Source organism: Nomascus leucogenys, chromosome 4 (genome assembly GCF_006542625.1).
Source record: "Nomascus leucogenys isolate Asia chromosome 4, Asia_NLE_v1, whole genome shotgun sequence".
NCBI classification, from domain to species: Eukaryota; Metazoa; Chordata; class Mammalia; order Primates; family Hylobatidae; genus Nomascus; species Nomascus leucogenys.
The window spans coordinates 72,427,122-72,449,163 of record NC_044384.1 but is presented as its reverse complement, the minus strand read 5'-3'; the positions used below and the strand labels follow the sequence as shown (position 1 = coordinate 72,449,163).

The 22,042-nt window shown below is 41.0% G+C and overlaps 2 pseudogenes; both read left to right on the top strand.

Annotated features, from left to right (window-relative positions):
• Positions 1-7,019: 7,019 nt before the first annotated feature.
• On the top strand, positions 7,020-8,180 carry LOC100584556 (annotated as a pseudogene).
• Positions 8,181-20,574: 12,394 nt separating this feature from the next.
• LOC100604726 lies at positions 20,575-21,289 on the top strand (annotated as a pseudogene).
• The last annotated feature ends 753 nt before the right edge of the window (positions 21,290-22,042 follow it).

Sequence of the window (22,042 nt, the reverse complement as noted above, 5' to 3'; positions counted from 1 at the left end):
CAGAAACTGACTCTAAATGAATAGAGGTCTATGAATTACCTCAAAAATAATTTCAAATATTTCTCTTAAAGAAACTCAATGTACTACAAGAGAACACAGATTAACAACTAAATTAAATCAGGAAAACAACGCATGAACAAAATCAGGTTATCAACAAAGAGATAAAAACTGCAAAAAAAAAAAAAAAAGAGAGAGAACTAAGCATAAATTCTGGAGCTGATGAATCCAATAAGTGAATTGAAAAATTCACTACAGGGGCCGGGTACAATGCCTCAAACATATAATCCCAGCACTTTGGGAGGCCAAAGCAGGCAGATCACTTGAGGTCAGGAGTTCAAGACCAGCCTGGGCAACATGGTGAAGCCCCATCTCTACCAAAAACATACAAAAATTAGCTGGGCATGGTGACATGTGCCTGGAGTCCCAGCTACTTGGGAAGCTGAGGTGGGAGGATTGTTTGAGCCCAGGAGGTGGAGGTTGCAGTGAGCTGAGATCATGCCACTGCAGTCCATCCTGAGTGACAGAGCCAGACACTGTCTAAAAAAAAAAAAAAGAAAGAAAGAAAGAAAAAGAAAAGTTCACTACAGGGATTCAACAGCAGACTTGATCAAGCAAACAACAACAAAAGAATAAGCAAACTTGAAGATAGGTTTTTTGAAATTATTAAAGTAGAGAAATGAAAGGAAAAAGAATGACGAAAAGTAAAGAAAGCCTAAGGGAATGATACAACACCATCAAGCCAACCAATACATGTCATATGAAAGTCCCAGGCAGAGATAAGAGAGAGAAAGGGGCAGAGAGCTTATTTGGAAAAACAATGGCTGAAAACTTTCCAAATCTGAGGAAGGAAACAGATATTCAAATTCAAGAAGTTCACAGGACTCCAACTTGGATGAACATAAACAGGTCCAAACAGGTCAGAAGTCAAAAACAAAGAAAATTTTGAAAGCATCAAGAAAAAAACTGACTTGTCATATACAAGGGAGCTTCCTTGAGACTATCAGTAATTTCTAAGGAGAAACATTATAGGCCAGAAGGTAGTAGAATGATCTATTTAGAGTGCTAAAAGAAAAAAAACTGCCAACCAAGAATACTACAGCCAGTAAAATTGTCTTCAGACTTGAAGGCAAGAACTTCCTGTTTCAAAACGGCAGTGTAGAAGCAAGCTGGTTTCACTCCCTCCAACCCCCTGCCCCAGAAAACTGAAAAATATACCTATACAGCACTGAGATTCTCGCCAGCAATATCTCTGAACTCAAAAATGAAGATCAGACAGTTCCCAGGGCCACAGATAACTAAAGAAACTCTAAGCAGACAGAAAGAGAACTGGACTTCCACATTTGTGATGCCCCTCCCCTCATTCTGCCTATCGCCAAGCACATGGAAATATCTTCCCCCAACTCACAGTTTCTACACTTGAAAAAGTGAGATCAAGGTGGACAACCAGGTCCCCCACCATCTTGGATTCTCTGGCACATTTGACCCTGCCTTAGCCCATGGAAAGCATTATGAGTGCCTGAAGGGAGAAATATCCTTGGGGACAGGCAGAGACAAAATGGGCAGGCAGGACAACCATCCCCAGCTCTGGAAACTCTGCTCTGTAACTTGGCTAAAGAAGACACCAAATGAGAGAGGCTGTTCAGCAGCACCACATGTAAAAGATTGATTTCACAGGTCTCCTGGGCATAAACCCTTTTCCAGCCTTCTGATACTGCTGGAATATCCTCTTTGGGGCCTCCCCCATTCAAGAAGGGCAGCATTCATATCATTTATTACAGCTTGGTGAATCTGGATTTAAGGCACCACCTACAGCTGTAAAGGAGCCAGGCAACCTAGTGGTAAAGAAGCTCTGCAGAAACATACCCAATACAAGCCAGACAAAGAAGACTTAAATAACTAATCCCTCAATGCAAAGATGTAGACTACATCCACAAGAAACAACTGTGAACAGGGAACCATGACCTCCCCAAATAGAAAAAGCAAGGAACCAGTGACTGACCCTAATAAGATGGCAATATGTGAGCTCTCTAAGAATCCAAAACTGCAGGGTTTTTTTGTTTGTCTGATTTAGAGACTGAGGCCAGGCTTGGATGCAGTGTCATGATCTTAGTTCACTGCAACCTCAAACTGTTGGACTCAAACAATCCTCTCAAGTAGCTAGGACAACAGATGTATGCCACCATACATGGCTGATTTCTTTTTTAATTATGTTTTTTGTAAAAATGGAGTCTCACTATGTTGGCCAGCCTGGTCTCAAACTCCTGGCCCCAAGTAGGTCTCCTATCTGAGCTCCTCAAAGCACTGGGATTACAGGTGTGAGCCATCATGCTCAGCCCAAAACTGCAGTTTTAAGGAAACTCAATGATCTTCATGATAACACAGAAAAGCAATTGAGAAATTTAACAAAAAGATTGAAATAATTAAAAAGATCACACATAACTCTTAGAACTGAGAAATACATGTGCTGAACTGAAAGTTATTAGAGGCTCTCAACAGCAGAATGGACGAAGCACAGGAAAGAATCAATGAGGCTGAAGACAGCCTATTTGAAAATATATAGTATGAGGAGAAAAGAGAGAAAAAGAGTGAAAAGGAAAAAAGATTACCTATAAGATATAGAAAATTACTTCAAGAAAACAAACTTAAGAATTATTGGTGTTCAAGAGGGAGTTGAACAAGAGTAAGGGGGGGTAGAAAGCATATTCAAAAAGAAAAATAGAAAACTTTCCAAAACCTGAGAAAGATATAAATAACCAGGTACAAGAAGGTAAGAGATCACCAGATTTGACCCAAATAAGACAAACTCTGAAAGGTCAAGAACAAAGAGAAGGTCCTAAAACCAGCAAGAGAAAAGAAGCAAATCATACATAAAGGAGCTACAATTTGTCCAGCAACAGACTTCTCAATGGAAACCATACAAGCCAACAGAGAGTGAGACCACATTTTCAAAGTGATGAAAGAAAAAAAAAAAAACCCTGCCATTCAACAATACTGTACCCAGCAAAGTTATCCTTCAAATATGAAGAAGAGATAGTCTTTTTCAGACAAACAAAACTGAGAGTTCACCACCACAACACCCATCTTACAAGAAATGCTAAAGATAGATCTTTAATCTGAAAAAAAAAACCACTAAAATGCCAAAAGGAAAAAATAAAAAATGAAAAACATTTGAAGGTATAAAGCCTACAGGTAAAATTAAGTATTCAGCTCAGACAAACCCAGTATACCCTAATATTGCAATTGTTTTGTGCAATCCACTCATAGCTATAGCATGAAGTCCAAAAGACAAATATATCAAAAACAATAATAGTTATAGCAGCCTGTTAAGAAATAGGTAATGTAAAAATATGTAAATTGAGACAACTAAAAGTTAAAATGTGGGGGTATGGAGTTAAAGTGCAGAATTATTATTTTTTTTTGTGATCTAAGATAAGTTGTCATCTCTTTAAAATAACTTATAAGATGCTTTTTGTAAGCTTCATGGTAGCCATAATCCACAACCTGTATAGATTTTCTAAAAATAAGAAGGAACAAATTAAAACATGCTACAAGACAAAATAAGTTAACAACAAAAGAAGGCAGTAAGAAAGGAAGAAAAGGAGAAAGGATGTACAAGACAACCAGAAAACAAGCAACAAAATGACAGTAGTAAGTCCTTACTTATGATGAATAACACTGAATATAAATGGACTCAGTCCTCTTAGATAAAAGGCATAAAATGGCTGAATGAGTAAAGAAACAAGACCCAAATATATGCTGCCTACAAGAAACCACCTTCACCTATAAAGACACACATAGATTGACAGTGAGGGGGTAGAAAAAAGTATTTCATGGGACTGGAAACTAAAAAAGAGAAGGTATAGTTACATTTATCTCAGACTACAAATCAAAGACTGTAAAAAGATACAAAGAAGGTCACTATTTAATGATAGAGTAAATTCAGCAAGAGAATATAACAATTACAAATATGTATGCACCCAATACCAGAGCACCCAAGTATATAAAGCAAACATTGACAGATCTAAATGGAGATATAGACTGAAATATAATAGTAGGGGATTTTAACACCCTATTCATTAATGGACAGATCATCCAGAAAGAAAGCCAAAAAAAAAAAAAAAAGGTTAAACTATACCCAAGACTTACTAGGCCTAACTGACATTTACAGAACATTTCACCCAATTATTGCAGAATACACATTCTTTTCATCAGCACATGGGAATAATCTCCAAAATAAACCATATCTTAGGCCACAAAACAAGTCTAAACAAATTCAAAAATGCAGAAATCATATCAAGTCTGTGTTTCTGACCATGATGGAATAACAGTAGAAATCAATAATAAGAGGAACCTCAGAAACTTCACAAGCACACGGAAATTAAACAATATGCTCCTGAATGATCAATGGGTTAATGAAGAAATTTAAAAGGAAATTTAAAAATGTCTTGAAACAAATGAAAATGGAAATACTACATACCAAAATATATAGGATGTGGCAGAAGCAGTAGTAAGAGGGAAGTTTATAGCAATAAATGGCTATATCAAAAATGTAGAAAGGGACTTCGAATAAACAACCTAAAATACACCTCAAGGAATTAGAAAAGCAAGAACAAACCAAACCCAAAACTAGTAGAAGAAAAGAAATAATAAAGATCAGAGCAAAAATAAATAAAATTGAGACAAAAAAATACAGAAATCAACAAAATGAAAAGTTGATTTTTTTGAAAAGATAAAATTGACAAACCTTTAGCTAGACTAAGAGAAAATGAAAGAAGACCCAAATAGATAAAATTAGAAACAAAAAAGGAAACATAACAACTAGGCCACAGAAATACAAAGAATCACTGGAGACTATTGTGAATAACTATATGCCAACAAATTGGAAAACAGAGAAGAAATGGATACATTCCTGGACACATTCACCCCATCAAGATTGAACCATGAAGAAATAGAAAACTTCAACAAACTGATAATGAGTAACAAAATTGAAGCCATAATAAAAAGTTTTCTGTCACAAAAAGAAAGAAAGTGGCCAGGCGTGGTGGCTTACGCCTGTAATCCCAGCACTTTGGGAGGCCATGGCAGGTGGATCATGAGGTCAGGAGATCAAGACCATCCTGGCTAACATGGTGAAACCCCATCTCTACTAAAAAAAAAAATACAAAAATAAAAAATTAGCTGGGCGTGGTGGCGGGCACCTGTAGTCCCAGCTACTCAGGAGGCTGAGGCAGGACAATGGCGTGAACCCAGGAAGCGGAGTTTCCAGTGAGCCGAGATCGTGCCACTGCACTCCAGCCTGGGCAACACAGCAAGACTCTGTCTCAAAAAAAAAAAAAAAAAAAAAAAAAAGAAAGAAAGCCCAGGACGTAATGGCTTCACTGTTGAATTCTACCAAATGTTTTATAAAGAACTAGAACCAATTCTACTCAAACTCCTAAAAAAAAAATTGAAGTAGAGAGAAAACTTCCAAACTTGTCTATGAAGCCAGCATTACCCTGCTACCAAAACCAGACAAAGACACAACAAAAAAGAAAATGGTAGGTCAGTATCACTGATTGAACATAGAGGCAAAAATCTTCAAGAAAATACTAGCAAACTGAATTTAACAACACATTAAAATGATTATTCACCATGGTCAAATGGGATCTATCCCAGAGATGCAAGGATGGTTTAACATATGCAAATCAATAAATCTGATACATCACATTAACAGAACCAAGAACAAAATCTATATGATCATCTCAACACATCCAGAAGAAGCATTCAATAAAACTCAGCATCCCTTCATGATAAAACCCATCATCAAACTGAGTATAAAAGGAACATACCTCAAAATAATATAGGCTATATATAACAATTCCTGAATAGGGAAAAATTGAAGGCCCTTCCTCTAACATATGGAACAAGTCAAAAAAACACCTACTTTCAACCCTTCCTTTTTTTGAAATAGAGTCTCAGTCTGTCACCCAGGCTGGAGTTAGTGGTATGATCTTAGCTCACAGCAACCTCCACCTCCTGGGTTCAAGTGATTCTCATGCCTCAGCCTCCCAATAGCTGGGATTACAGGCATGCATCACTATATCTGACTAATTTTTATATTTTTAGTAGAGACAGGGTTTCACCATGTTGCCCAGGCTGGTCTTGAACTCCTGGCCTCAAGCAATCTGTCCACCTCGGCCTCCTAGGGTGCTGGGATTACAGGCATGAGCCTCTGCACCTGGCTACTTACACCATTTTTATTCAACATAATACTGTAAGTCCTGGCCAGAGCAATTAGGCAAGGGAAAGAAATAAATGACATCAAAATTGGAAAGAAATAAGTCAAATTAGCATTTTTCACAGATGACATGATCTTACACTTAGAAAAATCTAAAGAAGCCGGGCGCGGTGGCTCACGCCTGTAATCCCAGCACTTTGGGAGGCCGAGACGGGCAGATCACGAGGTCAGGAGATCGAGACCATCTTGGCTAACACGGTGAAACCCCGTTTCTACTAAAAATACAAAAAATTAGCCGGGCATGTTGGCGGGTGCCTGTAGTCCCAGCTACTCGGGAGGCTGAGGCAGGAGAATGGCGTGAACCCAGGAGACGGAGCTTGCAGTGAGCTGAGATCGCGCCACTGCATTCCAGCCTGGGGGACACAGCGGGACTCCGTATCAAAAAAAAAAAAAAAAAAAAAAAAAAAAAACGAAAAATCTAAAGACTCCACCAAAAAACTGTTAGAACTGATAAACAAATTCAGTAAAGTTGCAGGATGCAAAATCGACATACGAAAATCAGTAGCAGTTACATATGCCAAAAGTAAACAATCTGAAAAAGAAATTAAGAAAGAAATCTGGGAGCCTGCATTTTCTCCAGTACTCATTGGGGGCCACCTGCTGAGGGATTTGGCTGTTATAAATAAAGTTGTGATGAACACGTGTACAAGTGTTTGTGTGGACATAAGTTGTTATTTCTCTTGAGTGAATACCTAAAAGTGGGATTGCTGGAGTTTTACTACCCTTGGATGCTACTGTTGATATGGAAAAGACTGAGGAACAGTTTACTAATCTGCACATTGTTAAATGTTCCTCAGGAACCAAAGAGCACACTTACCTTCTTGGCAGAGACTTTATGACTGTGCAAGCAGGAAAAGAAAACTTGGTTGCTGTTTTGTATGCTAATGGATCAATCAGAATATATGATAGAGAAAGATTAAATGTACTCTGAGAACTTAGTGGATATCACAGACTTCTTAATGGAGTGAAATTGGCGAATTCCTGTGACGGTGTATATCCAGGATACACTGATGGCACTGTAAAATGTTGGGAAGCTCGAGTAGCTAGTGAAAAACCTGTCCAGCTCTTCAAGGATTACCCTTCCAATATTTTTATCCATTTTGATATTAACTGGAATGATCATATTATTTGTGGTGGTACAGAAAAGTTGATGATGATGCATGGTTGGTGTTTTGGGATGCAAGGATGAATTCTCAGGATTTATCTACAACTAAAGACCCGATTGTGCATATTCAGAGACACATAGCAATGATGTCACTCAAGTACATTTCCATCCCAGCAATCCCAGCATGATAATCTCAGGTTCACCTGATGGCCTGGTAAATGTATTTGATATTAATGTTGATAATGAAGAGGGTGCACTGGTTACAACCTGTAACTTAATTTCATCAGTCAGCTGTATCAGTTGGTCTGGGAAAGGTCACAAACAGATTTACTGCATGACACATGATGAAAGATTTTACTGGTGGGATCTTAATCATCTGGATGCTGATGAACCAATTACATGTTTGAACATCCAGGATGTCGGAGAAATGGTTAACGTGAAAGAAGATATTTTAGACTGTTTGATTGGTGGTCTATATCATGAAAAGATGGAAACATTGCTTGATTGCTTGTTATCCTTCCTTTGGATAACAAAGGAAGGATTCGGTTGATGAACATTAGGATTGGCCCATGTGACTAGCCTTCAGGGAGGGCATACTGTTACAGTTCGTTCTTTCTGTTGGAATGTGCAGGATGATTCTTTGTTGACTGGAGGAGAAGATGCACAGTTATACTTTGGAAACCTGGAGCTATAGAGAAGACCTTTATAAAGAAAGAGAGCATGAAAATAGCATCCTCTGCGCACCAAGTATGAGTTAATAGTAATGATTCTTATAAAAGAAAGAAAAAGCAGTGTTAATACACTGGCACTTTGTTTGGTAGGTTTCATAGTTTCAAGTGATCATTCTTGTTTACTACCGATGGTAGACATGTTTAAAACTTTATGTAAAAGCAAGCCAGTTAGCAAACAATCCTTGAAAAATGTCGAGAATGGTTTAATGCAGGTCTTCACATATTCTAAAAAATTTTAAAGCCACTAATTAAGTATAAAATCAGTACATTGAAAGTAAAATTTCTAATTTTAAAAACACATCTGTTAAGTTACTAAATGTTGGGTTTAAGAAATGGCACTGATAAGGACTTTTTAGAAGTAGATACCTGGTAAAATTTAATAAAACAAGTGGTTGGCTGCATTTTTAAGCCCAATTTTTTATATTTTAAATTATCTTCATTGTGTATGAAACCAAATCAGACAATATTCTTCATTTGACGAGCATCTATATGCTTAATACACCTAATGTATTATGTTTGAGTATTTAAGTGTAAGTATTTTAATGACTCTAAATAGAATTAAACCTTTTTAGAAATATAATGATAGGCATCTATCTAAAATGAGAAAAATATATTTAGTAAATATTTGCACACTTAATATTGTTAGTAAGCAGTAAACAGGTGTTTTGCTGATGAAAAGGAAGTTATCTTACTAAATTGAGACTCAAAGTGAAATATAAAAATGAAAATATTTATAATAGGACTTGACTTGGAGAAATCCCTATTCTTCCTGTTGTGCAAAGCATGACTCTGAAGATAACCTGGACTACTCTCTTCCCTCTTCTCCTAACCAGTTATTCACCAAGTCCTATGCCATTTCACCTCCTAACATCTGTCAGCTACCCTTTTGCTTTTACTTCACCACTATTACCTTAGAGAAGACTTTCGTTATTTCCCACCTAGATTACAGACTCCATCTCTAATCTGCTTCAGTTTATCCTTCTTGCTACTTCTAGGCTAACCATAAAAAATAGACCTGGTGGAGGTGGGGAAGTGGGGGGGAGAAACAAAACCATCCGATGATGCCTCATCCTGCTCAAATTCTTCGTACATTGATGTTTTGATGGAGCACTATGTAAACATTAAAAAATTATGTTTTTCAGAATCTTTAAAATATAAGTCAGTGCTATGTAGTAAATGGAAAAATTAGTTTGAAAGATCTCCTTGAGGAATTACATTCATAAAACAATTACATTCACAAAACATAAAACAGTATCAAAACAATAGGGCTTTTTTAAATTAAAAATATTGAAAATTCAAAAGTAATTAATAGTGTTGGAAGATGTGGGTGAAAAAATATTCCTAAAAGCAGAACTCAAAGTGACAGAAAGTGAGAGAAAAGATGAAAGCCACAGAATATAAATAGATGGGCCTAAAACCAGACTAACAGTTTTAGAAAGTGAAAAAAAAAAAAAAAGAAATGGGAGCAGTGGGTTATTAGAAATAACATAAGTGGCTGATATGGTTTGTCTGTGTCTCCACCCAAATCTCATCTTTAATGGGAATTCCCATAATCCCCACCTGTCTACGAAGAGACCAGCTGGGAGGTGATTGTATCATGGGGACATGTCCCCCATGCTGTTCTCATGATAGTGAGTGAGTTTCTCACGAGATCTGATGGCTTTATAAAGGGCTCTCCCCCTTTGCTCCTCACTCTTTCTACTTCCTGCCACCTGGTAAAGAAGGTGCCTTGCTTCCCCTTTGCTTTCCCCCATCATTGTAAGTTCCGTGAGGCCTTCCCAGCCATGCTGAACTGTGATAATTAAACAATTAAACCTCTTTCCTTTATAAATTAAAAAAAGAAAGAAATCATTTACAATAGCTACAAAGAATATAACATACCTAGAAATCAATTTAACCAAAGAAGTAAAAGATCTATACATGGAAAACTATTAAAAAAAGATGAGAGATTGAAGAGGACTCAAAAAATTGAAAAATATTCCATGTTCATGAACTGGAAGAACACTACTAAAATGGCAATACTATTCAAAGCCATTTACAGATTCAGTGTGAACCCTATCAGTGATATTCTTCACAGAAATAGAAAAAAAAATTCTAAAATGTATATGGAACCAAAAAAGGCCCTGAATCTCCAAAGCAATCCTGATCAAAAAGAGCAAAGGGGAGGCATCACACTACCTGACTTCAGAGTAAATAGACAACCTATAGAATAGGACAAAATATTTGCTACCTCTGCATCTGACAAGGGTCTAATATCCAGCATCTACAAATAGCTTAAACAAATTTACAAGAAAAAAAAAACATTAAAAAGTGGGCAAAGTACATGAACAGACACTTTTCAAAAGAAGACATACATGCAGCCGACAAGCATATGAAAAAAAAGTTCAATATCATTGATCATTAGAGAAATGCAAATCAAAACCACAATGAGATACCATCTTACACCAGTCAGAATGGCTATTATTAAAAAGTCAAAAAATTACGGATGCTGGTGAGGATGTGGAAAAAGGGAATGCTTATACACTGTTGGTGGGAGTGTAAATCAGTGCAAGTATTGTGGAAAGCAGTATGGTGATGCCTCAAAGAGCTGAAAACGGAACTACCATTCAACCCAGCAATCTCACTGAGAGGTGACAGCGTGCTGGCAGTCCTCACAGCCCTCGCTTGCTCTCAGCACCTCCTCTGCCTGGGCTCCCACTTTGGCGGCACTTGAGGAGCTCTTCAGCCCACCGCTGCACTGTGGGAGCCCCTTTCTGGGCTGGCCAAGGCGGGAGCCGGCTCCCTCAGCTTGCAGGGAGGTGTGGAGGGAGAAGTGTGAGCGGGAACCGGGGCTGCACGTGGTGCTTGCGGGCCAGCTGGAGTTCCGGGTGGGCATCAGCTTGGCAGGCCCCTCACTCAGAGCAGCTGGCCAGCCCTGCTGGCCCCAGGCAATGAGGGGCTTAGTACCCAGGCCAGTGGCTGCGGAGGGTGTACTGGGTCCCCCAGCAGTGCCAGCCCACCGGCGCTGCGCTTGATTTCTCACCGGGCCTTAGCTGCCTTCCCACGGGGCAGGGCTTGGGACCTGCAGCCCGCCATGCCTGAGCCTTCCCCCGCCTCCATGGGCTCCTGTGTGGCCCGAGCCTCCCCAACGAGCGCCACCCCCTGCTCCACAGCGCCCAGTCCCATCGACCATCCAAGGGCTGAGGAGTGCGAGTGCATGGCGCGGGACTGGCAGGCAGCTCTACCTGCAGCCCCGGTGCAGGACCCACTGGGTGAAGCCAGCTGGGCTCCTGAGTCTGGTGGAGATGTGGAGAACCTTTATGTCTAGCTCAGGGATTGTGAGCACTCTGTGTCTAGCTCAGGGTCTGTGAATGCACCAATCGACACTCTGTATCTAGCTGCTCTGGTGGGGCCTTGGAGAACCTTTATGTCTAGCTCAAGGACTGTAAATACACCAATCAGCACTCTGTGTCTAGCTCAAGGTTTGTGAACACACCAATCAGCACCCTGTGTCTAGCTCAGGGTTTGTGAGTGCACCAATCGACACTCTGTATCTAGCTGCTCTGGTGGGGCCTTGGAGAACCTTTGTGTCGATACTCTGTATCTAACTGATCTGATGGGGAGGTGGAGAACCTTTATGGCTAGCTCAGGGATTGTAAACGCACCAGTCAGTGCCCTGTCAAAACAGACCACTCGGCTCTACCAATCAGAAGGACGTGGGTGGGGCCAGATAAGAGAATAAAAGAAGGCTGCCCGAGCCAGCAGTGGCAACCCGCTCGGGTCCCCTTCCACACTGTGGAAGCTTTGTTCTTTCGCTCTTTGCAATAAATCTTGCTACTGTTCACTCTTTGGGTCAACACTGCTTTTATGAGCTGTAACACTCACCGTGAAGGTCTGCAGCTTCCCTCCTGAAGCCAGCGAGACCACAAACCCACCAGAAGGAAGAAACTCCGAACACATCCGAACATCAGAAGGAACAAACTCCAGACGTGCCACCTTAAGAGCTGTAACACTCACCGCGAGGGTCCGCGGCTTCATTCTTCAAGTCAGTGAGACCAAGAACCCACTAATTCCGGACACATCACTACTGGGTATATACCCAAAAGAATATAAATTGTTTTGTCATAAAGTCAGGTGCATGCATATGTTCATTGCAGCACTATTCAAAATAGCTAAGACATGGAATCAACTTAAATGCCCATCAATGCTAGACTGGATAAAGAAAATGTGGTATATATACACCATGGAATACTATGTAGCCATAAAAAGGAATGAGATCATGTTCTTTGCAGGACCATGAATGGAGCTGGAGGACATTATCCTTAGCAAACTAATGCAGGAACAGAAAACCAAATACCGTATGTTCTCAGTTATAAGTGGGAGCTAAGTGATGAGAATACTTGGACACAAAGAGGGGAACAACAGACACTGGGGCCTACCTGAAGGTGGATGGTGGGAGAAGAGAGAGGAGTAAAATAAGTAACTATTGGATAGTAGGCTTAGTACTGGGGTCATTAAATAATCTGTACAACAAACCCGCATGACATGAGTTTATGCATATAACAAACCTGCACATGTACTGCTGAACCTAAAATAAAAGTTTACAATAGAACATGGGCAAAAGATCTGAATAGACATTTCTCAAAAGAAGACATACGAATGGCAAACGGGTATATGAAAAAATGCTCAACATCACGAATTATCAGAGAAACGCAAATCAAAACTACAGATCTCACCCCAGTTAAAATGGCTTTTATCAAACAGGCAATAACAGACGTTGGCATGTGGAGAAAGGGCAACCTTTGTACACTACTGGTGGGAAAGTAAATTAGTATAGCCACTATTGAGAATGGTATAGAGGTTCCTCAAAAACTACAAATAGAACTACTATATGCTCCAGCAATTCCACTACTGGGTATATGTCCAAAAGAAAGAAAATAAGATACTGAAAAGATATCTGCACTCTCATGTTAATTGCAGCATTAGTCACAATAGCCAAAATATGGAATCAGCCTAAAGGCTCATCACTAAATGGATTAATAAAGAAAATGCGTTATATAGCTTGTTATATTTTATATAGTATTTATATTGTATTTTTATAATATAAAAAGAATAAAATATTGTCATTTGCAGCAACATGGATAGAACTGGAGGTCATTATATTAAGTGAAAAAGAAAGAAAGAAAAGAAAGAACTTTAACAACACCATAGACCAACTGAGCCTAACAGACACATACAAAACACTCCACCCAACAACAGCAGAATACACATTCTTCTCAAGTGTACACAGATGTACACAGATCACAGGTTATGCCACAAAAGAAATTCTTAACAAATTTAAGAAGATCGAAGTCACACAAAGCATCTTTCTAAACCACAATGGAATGAAACTAGAAACCATTAGTAGTAGGACAAGGAGAAAATTCCCAAATATGTGGAAATTAAACAACACACTCTGAACAACCAATGGGTCAAAGAAGAAACACAAACGAAATTACAAAATATCTTGAGAAAAATGACAATAAAAAGACAACATAACAAAAGTTATGAGAGTAACAAAAGCAGTACTAAGGAAAAAGTTTATAGCACAGAACACGTACATTAAGAAATAACAAAGATCTCAAATCAACAACCTAACTTTACACTTCAAGAAATCAGAAAAACAAAAACAAACTAAAAACAAACTTAGCAGGGGGAAGAATATCATAAGCAGAAAGTGAAGAACAGCCAGCATGTGCAGAGATCACATGGAGAGAGCGGAAGCAAGAAGGCAAAGGGGGGTGGGGCCAGGCTCTAGTTAACAACCAGCTCCCACAGGAACTAATAGAGCAAGAACTCATTATCGCAAAAATGACACCAAGCCATTCATGAAGGATCTGCCCCCACCACTCAAACACTTTTCTCAACACTGCCACATTGAGGGTTAAATTTCAACATGATATTTGACGGGAACAAACAAACCATATCCAAACCATAGCAGTGCAGCTGCTATGGAAAACAGCATGGAGATTCCTCAAACAGTTAAAAATGGAATTAACATACAATCCTTGAACCTTGAGGATACTACACTAACTGAAATAAGCCAGTCACAAAAAGAAAAATGCTAAATGTTAGTTTCATTTCTTTTGTTTTTATTTTTGTGGATTGCTTTTACATTTTTTATTTAATATTGATTTACAATTATTATGTAAAATGTTTACATGGTTCTAAAATCAAATCTAAAACAAAGGAATCTAAATCAACAACAAAGGAAGGTACATTCCGATTAGTCTAACTTCCATCCGTTGTTTCCAATACCCTGTTCCCTCCCTCATCATATAAATAACAATTTTTATATGTAGATACACATATGAGACGATTATTACTATTTTAGAAAGAGTATATTCCACAATAATTAAGACCATAGGCTTTATAGTTATGAATTCCTTCATTTAGCAAGTATTTAGTTCACACCTATTATGTGCCAGACTTGTGTTAGACCCTGGAGATATACTAATGGTCTATGTCATCATAAAACTTCTTTTTTAAAAATTGTGGACAAAAACATATAAATTTTACCGTCATAACCATTTCTAAGCACACAGTTCAGTAGTGTTCACTGTAAGTACCTTGTGTGCATCAGAGTTCTAGAAATTTTCATCTGATAAAACTGAAACTCTAGACCCACTGAAGAAAAACTCTCCTTTCTCCCTTTTCCCAGACCCTGGCAACCATTACTTTACTTTGTTTTTAAAAGTTTGACTACTTTCAATACCTCATATAAATGGAATCCTGTAGCATTTTTCTTTTTGTGACTGGCTTATTTCACTTAGTGAACTGTCCTCAAAGTTCATCCATGACCGGATTTTCCTCTTTTTGAAGGTGGAATAATATTCTGTTGTACCTAAGCACCACATTTTATTCATCCATCCACCCAACCATCCATTGGTGGACATTTAGGCTGCTTCTACCTCTTGACTTTTGTGAACAGTGCTGCTATGAATGTGAGTGTGCAGTTAGCTCTTCAAGACCTGTGTTCAGTTCTTTTGGATATATACCCAGAATTAAGACTGCAGGATTTTATGTTAATTCCATTTTTAATTGTTTGAGGAATCTCCATACTGTTTTCCATAGCAGCTGCACTGCTATGGTTTGGATATAGTTTGTTTGTTCCTATCAAATATCATGTTGAAATTTAACCCTCAATGTGGCAGTGTTGAGAAAAGTGGGTGATGGGGGCAGATCCTTCATGAATGGCTTGGTGTCATTTTTGCGATATTGAGTTCTTGCTCTATTCCTGTGGGAGCTGGTTGTTAACTAGAACCTGCACCACCACCCCCCTTGCCTTCTTGCTTCCTCTCTCACCATGTGATCTCTGCACATGCTGACTTCTCTTCACCTGCTGCTATGAGTAGATGCAGTCTGAGGCCGCACCAGATGCAGATGCCCAGCCTTGCACTTTCGAGCCATCCAGAATTGTGAATCGAATAAACCTTTTCTCTTTATAAATTACCCAGCCTAAGGTATTCCTTCATAGCCACACAAAATGGACTAAAACATTCACCATTTTTATTCCCAGCAGCAATGCAGGTTTCCAATTTCTCCATATCCTCAGCAAAACTTGTTATTTTTTTTTAAGTTTTTTTTTTATTTTTATTTTGTATAGTGATCATCCTAATGGGCATGAGGTGATATCCCGCTGTGGTTTTGATTTACATTTCCCTGGTGATTAATGATGATGTTGCACATCTTTTCATACGTTTGTGGGCAATTTGTATATCTTATTTGGAGAAATGTCTATTAAAGTCCTTTATCTACTTTTTAATCAGCATGTTTGTTTTTTTGTTGTTGTTGAGTTGTAGGAGTTCTTTATAAATTCTGGATATTAATGTGTTATCAGATAAATGATTGGCAAATATGTTCTTTCATTCTGTGGGTTGCCTTTTCACCATGTTGATTGTTTCCTTTGTCACACAGAAGTTTTTAAGTTTGACATAGTCCTATTTGTCTATTTTCTGTTTTGGTGTCATAGTCAAGAAATCAATGCCCATTCCAATGCCAAAAAGCTTTTTCCATTTTCCTTTCAGGGTTTTACAGTTTGGGATCTTACATTTAGGATTTTGTCCATTTTGAGGTAACTTTTGTATATGGTATAAGGTAAGAGCTCAAATTCATTCTTTTGCATGTGGATATCCTGTTTTCCCAACAGCATTTGTTGAGGAGATTATCTTTACCCACTGTGTAGCCTTGTCAAAGATTATTTGACAATATATGTGAGGGTTTATTTCTGGACTCTATTCTGTCTTTATGCCAGTATCATACTGTTTTGATCACTATAGCTTTGCAATATGTTTTGAAATCAGAATGTGTAAGGCCTCCAGTTTTTGTTTTCCCTACAAGACTGCTTTGGCTATTTGGGGTCCTTTGAGATTTTGAGGAGGGACCTGTAAGTAGAATCAGATGTCACTCCTTTGATCATGTCACATTTTATAGCAAAAGAGGGATCATCAAGGGTGGGTCTGACCTATTCAGATGAGCCCTTTGAAGCCTGGAGTTTCATGTACTCCTCTGGTCTGGAAGAAAGCAAGCCCAGTCAGCTCTTCATATCCACAGTTCCACATGCATGGATTAAACCAACTGCTTACCAAAAATATAGTATTTGTGGAATGCAGAACCCGCAGATCTGGAGAGTGGATGCTGCCTCTTCCTACCCACGGATTCTGCAGGGTCGACTGCAGGTCAGGAGAACCTGCTGATTTTGCTATCTGCACAGGTCCCAGGACCCAGGACCAATCCCCCACAGATACCAACCAGGAAAGGACGCATCTATGTTGTGACGTGCTGAAGAAGCTGGGAAACCTCTAGGAGGAGACAGGGACTCCTGGTTGATGGCCAAGAAGGAATTGAATGCTGCCAAATACTGAATGAGTTTGGAAGAGGATTCCAAGCTGCAGATGAGAATGTAGCTGACTGACACCTCGATTTCAGCCTCCTGAGACCATGAGCAGAGAATCTGCCAGGCAGTGCTGGCTTCTGACCTACAGAACTGTGAGCAAAAGTCAGGCATTATTTTCAGCCACTGAGTTTGTGGTAGTTTTGAAACCTGACCAATTGTCCCATAAAACTGATGTTTATCATTTCTTCTGAATAAACATAGAAATTGACCCTCTCAGTTTTAAAACTTGAGAAAGTTACATTTGTCTTATCTAAGTTCCTTTCTCAGGAAACCAACCCTCAGCACTCCCAGGTAGTATCAAGGAGCTGAAACTTACAAGCTCACAGCCTCTGGAGGATGAGTGGCCAGGCCCTCAACCCTCATGATTGCTGAGCACCACCTGCTGCCTGTTGATCAACTCCTCTTCCTCATTCCTCCCTAATCACTGTTTTCCTGCATGTAGTTACATTTCTTCCCTTCTATATAAACCCCCAATTTTAGATAGTCAGAGAGATGGACTTGAGACTGAATTCCCATCTCCTCAGCTGCAGCACCCGATTAAAGCTTTCTTCCCTGCCAATACTGGTTGTCTTGATGACTGGCTTTCTGTGCTGTGAGCAGCAGGATCTAGACCAAACCCTTGGTGTTTTGGTAACTGTTTGTTATGCAACAATAGAAAACTAATATAGGGGGTGCAAACACAATATGTATTGTTTATCTGTATACACTCCTCTGTCCTCTGCTAGATTTTTTTTTTTTTTTTTTTTTTTTTGGCAGGATCTTGCTGTCACCCAGACTGGATGGAGTTCAGTGGTGTGATCCTGGTTCATTGCGGCCTCCACCTCTTGCACTCAATTGATACTCCTATCCCAGCCTCCCAAGTAGCTGGGACTACAGGCATGCACCACTGGGCCCGGCTAATTTTTGTATTTTTTGTAGAGATGGAGTTTTGCCATGTTGCCCAGGTTGATCTCAAACTCCTGGCCTCAAGCAATCTGCCCGCCTTGGCCTCCTGATGTGCTAGGATTATAGGCGTGAGCCACCACACTTGGCCTCCATTTCTAATAAGAGTAAATCTGCTTTGCATACTGGTGGGCAATTTGGCTTTTTCACTCAATAATATAGCTTACGTTTTTATATCAAAACACAAATCTACTCATTCTATTTCGCATGTTGGAAGCTGAACTTATGGGTTCCACTCCGTTCCTGGCATCCAGACTCTTACAGGCTGCTCTGATGCTACTCACTGCTCTGTATCTTGTGGCTCAGTGAAGAAGAAAGGGGACTCTTGAGCCAACAAGAAGAGTTAGGGCTGGTCGGGTGGAGAGCGGGTGTAGGTCTTGGGTCCTTCCTCCTTCCAGAGGGAGGTGGCTGCTGTAGAGACAGCCTCAGCCCCTTTCCCTGAGCAGGGTGACCACATTGGTGAAGGCCTCTAGAATGTTTCTAGCATGTCTTGGTGTTGAACTGCTCCACTGAGGACATTACAAGGGCTAAAGGCTTCGATTTCCTCCATCCAGAAAAGATGGACGTCTCTAATACTAATTAAGTATGCCTAGGATGAGCGGGGCCTCTCTTAGGACCAGGGGGCATCTGCCCAAGCGCATTGTGAAATTGAAGCATAAATGCCCAGTGAGGGCCAAGTCAGGACAGTCACAGTAGAGCCAACAATGGTGACCTCTCTCCTTCCCAAACCTCTAAGGGGCCCGCTGGGTTTAAGCGGGCCTGCAAATCTGCACCATCCTTGGCGATGGCCCTGGAGGCAGCCTGTGTGTCAGGGAAATGTCAGAAGCATGGCAGCCACCTGCTGTAAGAATAGAAGGCCCTGGGAGCCTAGGCGGCCGGTGCATCTGACAGAAGCCTGGAACCCAAGCTGCTCCTTCATGTCCTGGCAGAGACCTGGCAGAGACTTGCCAGGGACCTCCCACCGTTAAACACTGTGCTAGGTTGGCCAGGCGCGGTGGCTCACGCCTGTAATCCCAGCACTTTGGGAGGCCGAGGCAGGCAGATCACGAGGTCAGGAGATCGAGACCATCCTGGCTAACACGGTGGAACCCCGTCTCTACTAAAAATACAAAAAATTAGCTGGGTGTGGTGGTGGGCGCCTGTAGTCCCAGCTGCTCGGGAGGCTGAGGCAGGACAATGGCGTGAACCTGGGAGGCAGAGCTTGCAGTGAGCCGAGATTGCGCCACTGCACTCCAGCCTGGGTGACAGAGCGAGACTCTGTCTCCGGGAAACAAAACAAAACAAAACAAAACAAAAAAACACTGTGCTATGTTTTGCCTGTTTGGTTGTTTAGCAGGAAAAAAAGAAAAGAAAAACAAACAGAAATAAATACGTACATACATACATACTGTCCAAGGATATCCATTGGTGAGCAGAACAAAACCCTGCCCCTACAGTTTCATTCTGTGACACACAAGACCTCAGTGGGTGAAAGGTACTTTGGTGTCAAACTAGAGGGGAGAGGGATTGGGAGGATGAGAAGTGGGAGTTTTATTCAGAGAAGTTATGGAAGACCTCACGAAAAAGCCACGCGAGGAACACACAAGGAAGGAGGTGACAGTCAGATGCAGGGGTCTTGGGCGAGAACATTCCAGGCCAAGGGAGCAGCAGGTGCCAGGCCCCGAGGCGGGGCAGGCCTGGAGCACTGGGCAACCCACGTGCCACATGGAGGCAGTGGCTCTCACCACCATCCTGGCCTCTGGAGTCCTTCACATGAGTCACAGAAGAAAAACTTGTTATATCTGAGTATTATTTTTGTGATCTTACTCTTTGATTTAAAACATTTTTTATTGCAGACATTTTATTTATTTAGTTATTTATTTTGTATTTATTGAGATGGAGTCTCGCTCTGTTGTCCAGGCTGGAGTACAGTGGCGCAATCTCGGCTCACTGCAACCTCTGCCCCCTGGGTTCAAGCAATTGTCATGTCTCAGCCTCCCTAGTAGCTGGGATTACAGGTGTGCACTATCATGCCTGGCTAATTTTTGTATTTTTATTAGAGTCGGGGTTTTGCCATGTTGGCCAGGCTGGTCTCGAACTCCTGACCTCAAGTCCTCCGCCCACCTTGGCCTCCCAAAGTGCTGGGATTACAGGCATGAGTCGCTGTGCCCAGCCAACAGTTTACACAAAAGTGGCTGGGTGTGGTGGCTCATCCCACTAATCCCAGCATGTATTGTTCAAGCTCAGTAGTTCACCACCAGCCTGGGCAATGTGGCGAATCCCTGTCTCTACAAAAAAAAAAAAAGAAAAGAAAAGAAAAAAAGAAAAAAAATTAGCCGGGGGTGGTGACATGCACCTGTGGTCCCAGCGACTTAAGAGGGTGAGGTTGGAGAATCACTTAAGCTTGGGAGGCAGAGGTTGCAGTGAGCCAAGATTGAGCCACTGGACTCCAGCCTGGGTGACAGAGCAAGACGACCCTGTCTCAAATAAAATAAAATAAATAGTAAAGTAAACATACACAAAAGTAGAGAAGAGATAATATAAAGCCCTACACATCCACCCCCTGCCATCAGTAATTACCAGCATTGGGGCGGCACCGTCTTCCGCCACACGTGGCTTCAGAACAATGCCCAAATCCAAGCATGACAAGAAAGTCCCTAACCAAAACTGCCAAGAAAGGCTTGGAATTGAAACAACACCTGATAGAAGAGCTTTGGAAGCCTGTGGACACTGATAAGTACCTTTTCATCTCTCTGTGGCCAACACGAGGAACAGCAAGCTGAAGGACATCCGGAATGCCTGGAAGCACAGCCAGATGTTCTTTGGCAAAAACAAGGTGATGATGGCGGCCTTGGGTCGGAGCCCGTTGGGTGAGTACAAAGACAACCTACACCAGGTCAGCAAAAGGTTGAGGGGTGAAGCGGATCTCCTGTTCACCAACCACAGGAAGGAGGAGGTGAATGAGTGGTTCACAGAATACACGGAAATGGACTACAGGTGAGCTGTAACAAAGCAGCTTTCACCGTGAGCCTGGACCCAGGGCCCCTGGAGCAGTTCCCCACTCCATGAAGCCACAGCTGAGGCAGCCGGGCCTGCCCACCACCTTTGAGAGAGGTGTGGTGACCCTGCTGTCCGACAACAAGGTGTACAAGGAGGGCCACCTGCTGGCCCCGGAGCAGGCTGGTGTTCTGATGCTTTCTGGGTATGAGATGGCTGAATTTAAGGTGACCATCAAATATATGTGGGATGTACAGTCGGGAAGGGTCCAGCAGATGGGAGACGACCTGCCAGAGAGTGCGTCCAACTCAGCAGAAGAATCAGACTCAGACGATGATGACTGAAAGGGACTCAGGACTGAAGGTCTCCTGGAACCTTCTGGATCTCACTGGACCACACAGGACTACTGCCACCCCTCTAGAGAGAGCAGCTTATTTGGCTTTTGACAGGGACTGATGGGCACTGACTGTTCCTGTAAAGAACAAAGCTTTGCAGGATGTCAAATAAAGTTAAAAAAAAAAATTACCAACGTTGTTCAGTTTTGCTTCATATATTATTCCCCTCCCAGCTTTTGTCTATTGCTTTGCTAGAGTACTTAAAGGAAATCCCAGAAGACAACACATCGTTTTACCCATATTTGATTCTCTGTATTCCACCAACATAAGGACATTTTATTTATTCATTTACTTATTTATTTATTTATTTATTTATTTATTTATTTATTTATTTTGTTGAGACGGGGTCTTACTGTGACCCAGGCTGGAGTGCAATGGCCATCATGGCTCACTGCAGCCTCCTGAGTAGCTGGGACTACGGGCAGCACCACCATGCCTGGCTAGGTTTTAAAATTTTCTGTAGAGTTGAGGTCGTGCTATGTTGCCCAGGCTGGTCTCGAACTCCCAGGCTCACATGATTCTCCGGCCTCAGCCTCCCAAAGTGCTGGGATTACAGGCATGAGCCACCACACTCAGCCAATAAATTTTTAAAAAATTATCATTATCACGCCCAACAAAATTAACAGTACTCCCTTAATATCTAACCCCTTGTCAGTTTTTCAATTTCTCTTGTCTCAAAATGTCTTTTGCCAGGTGGCTTGT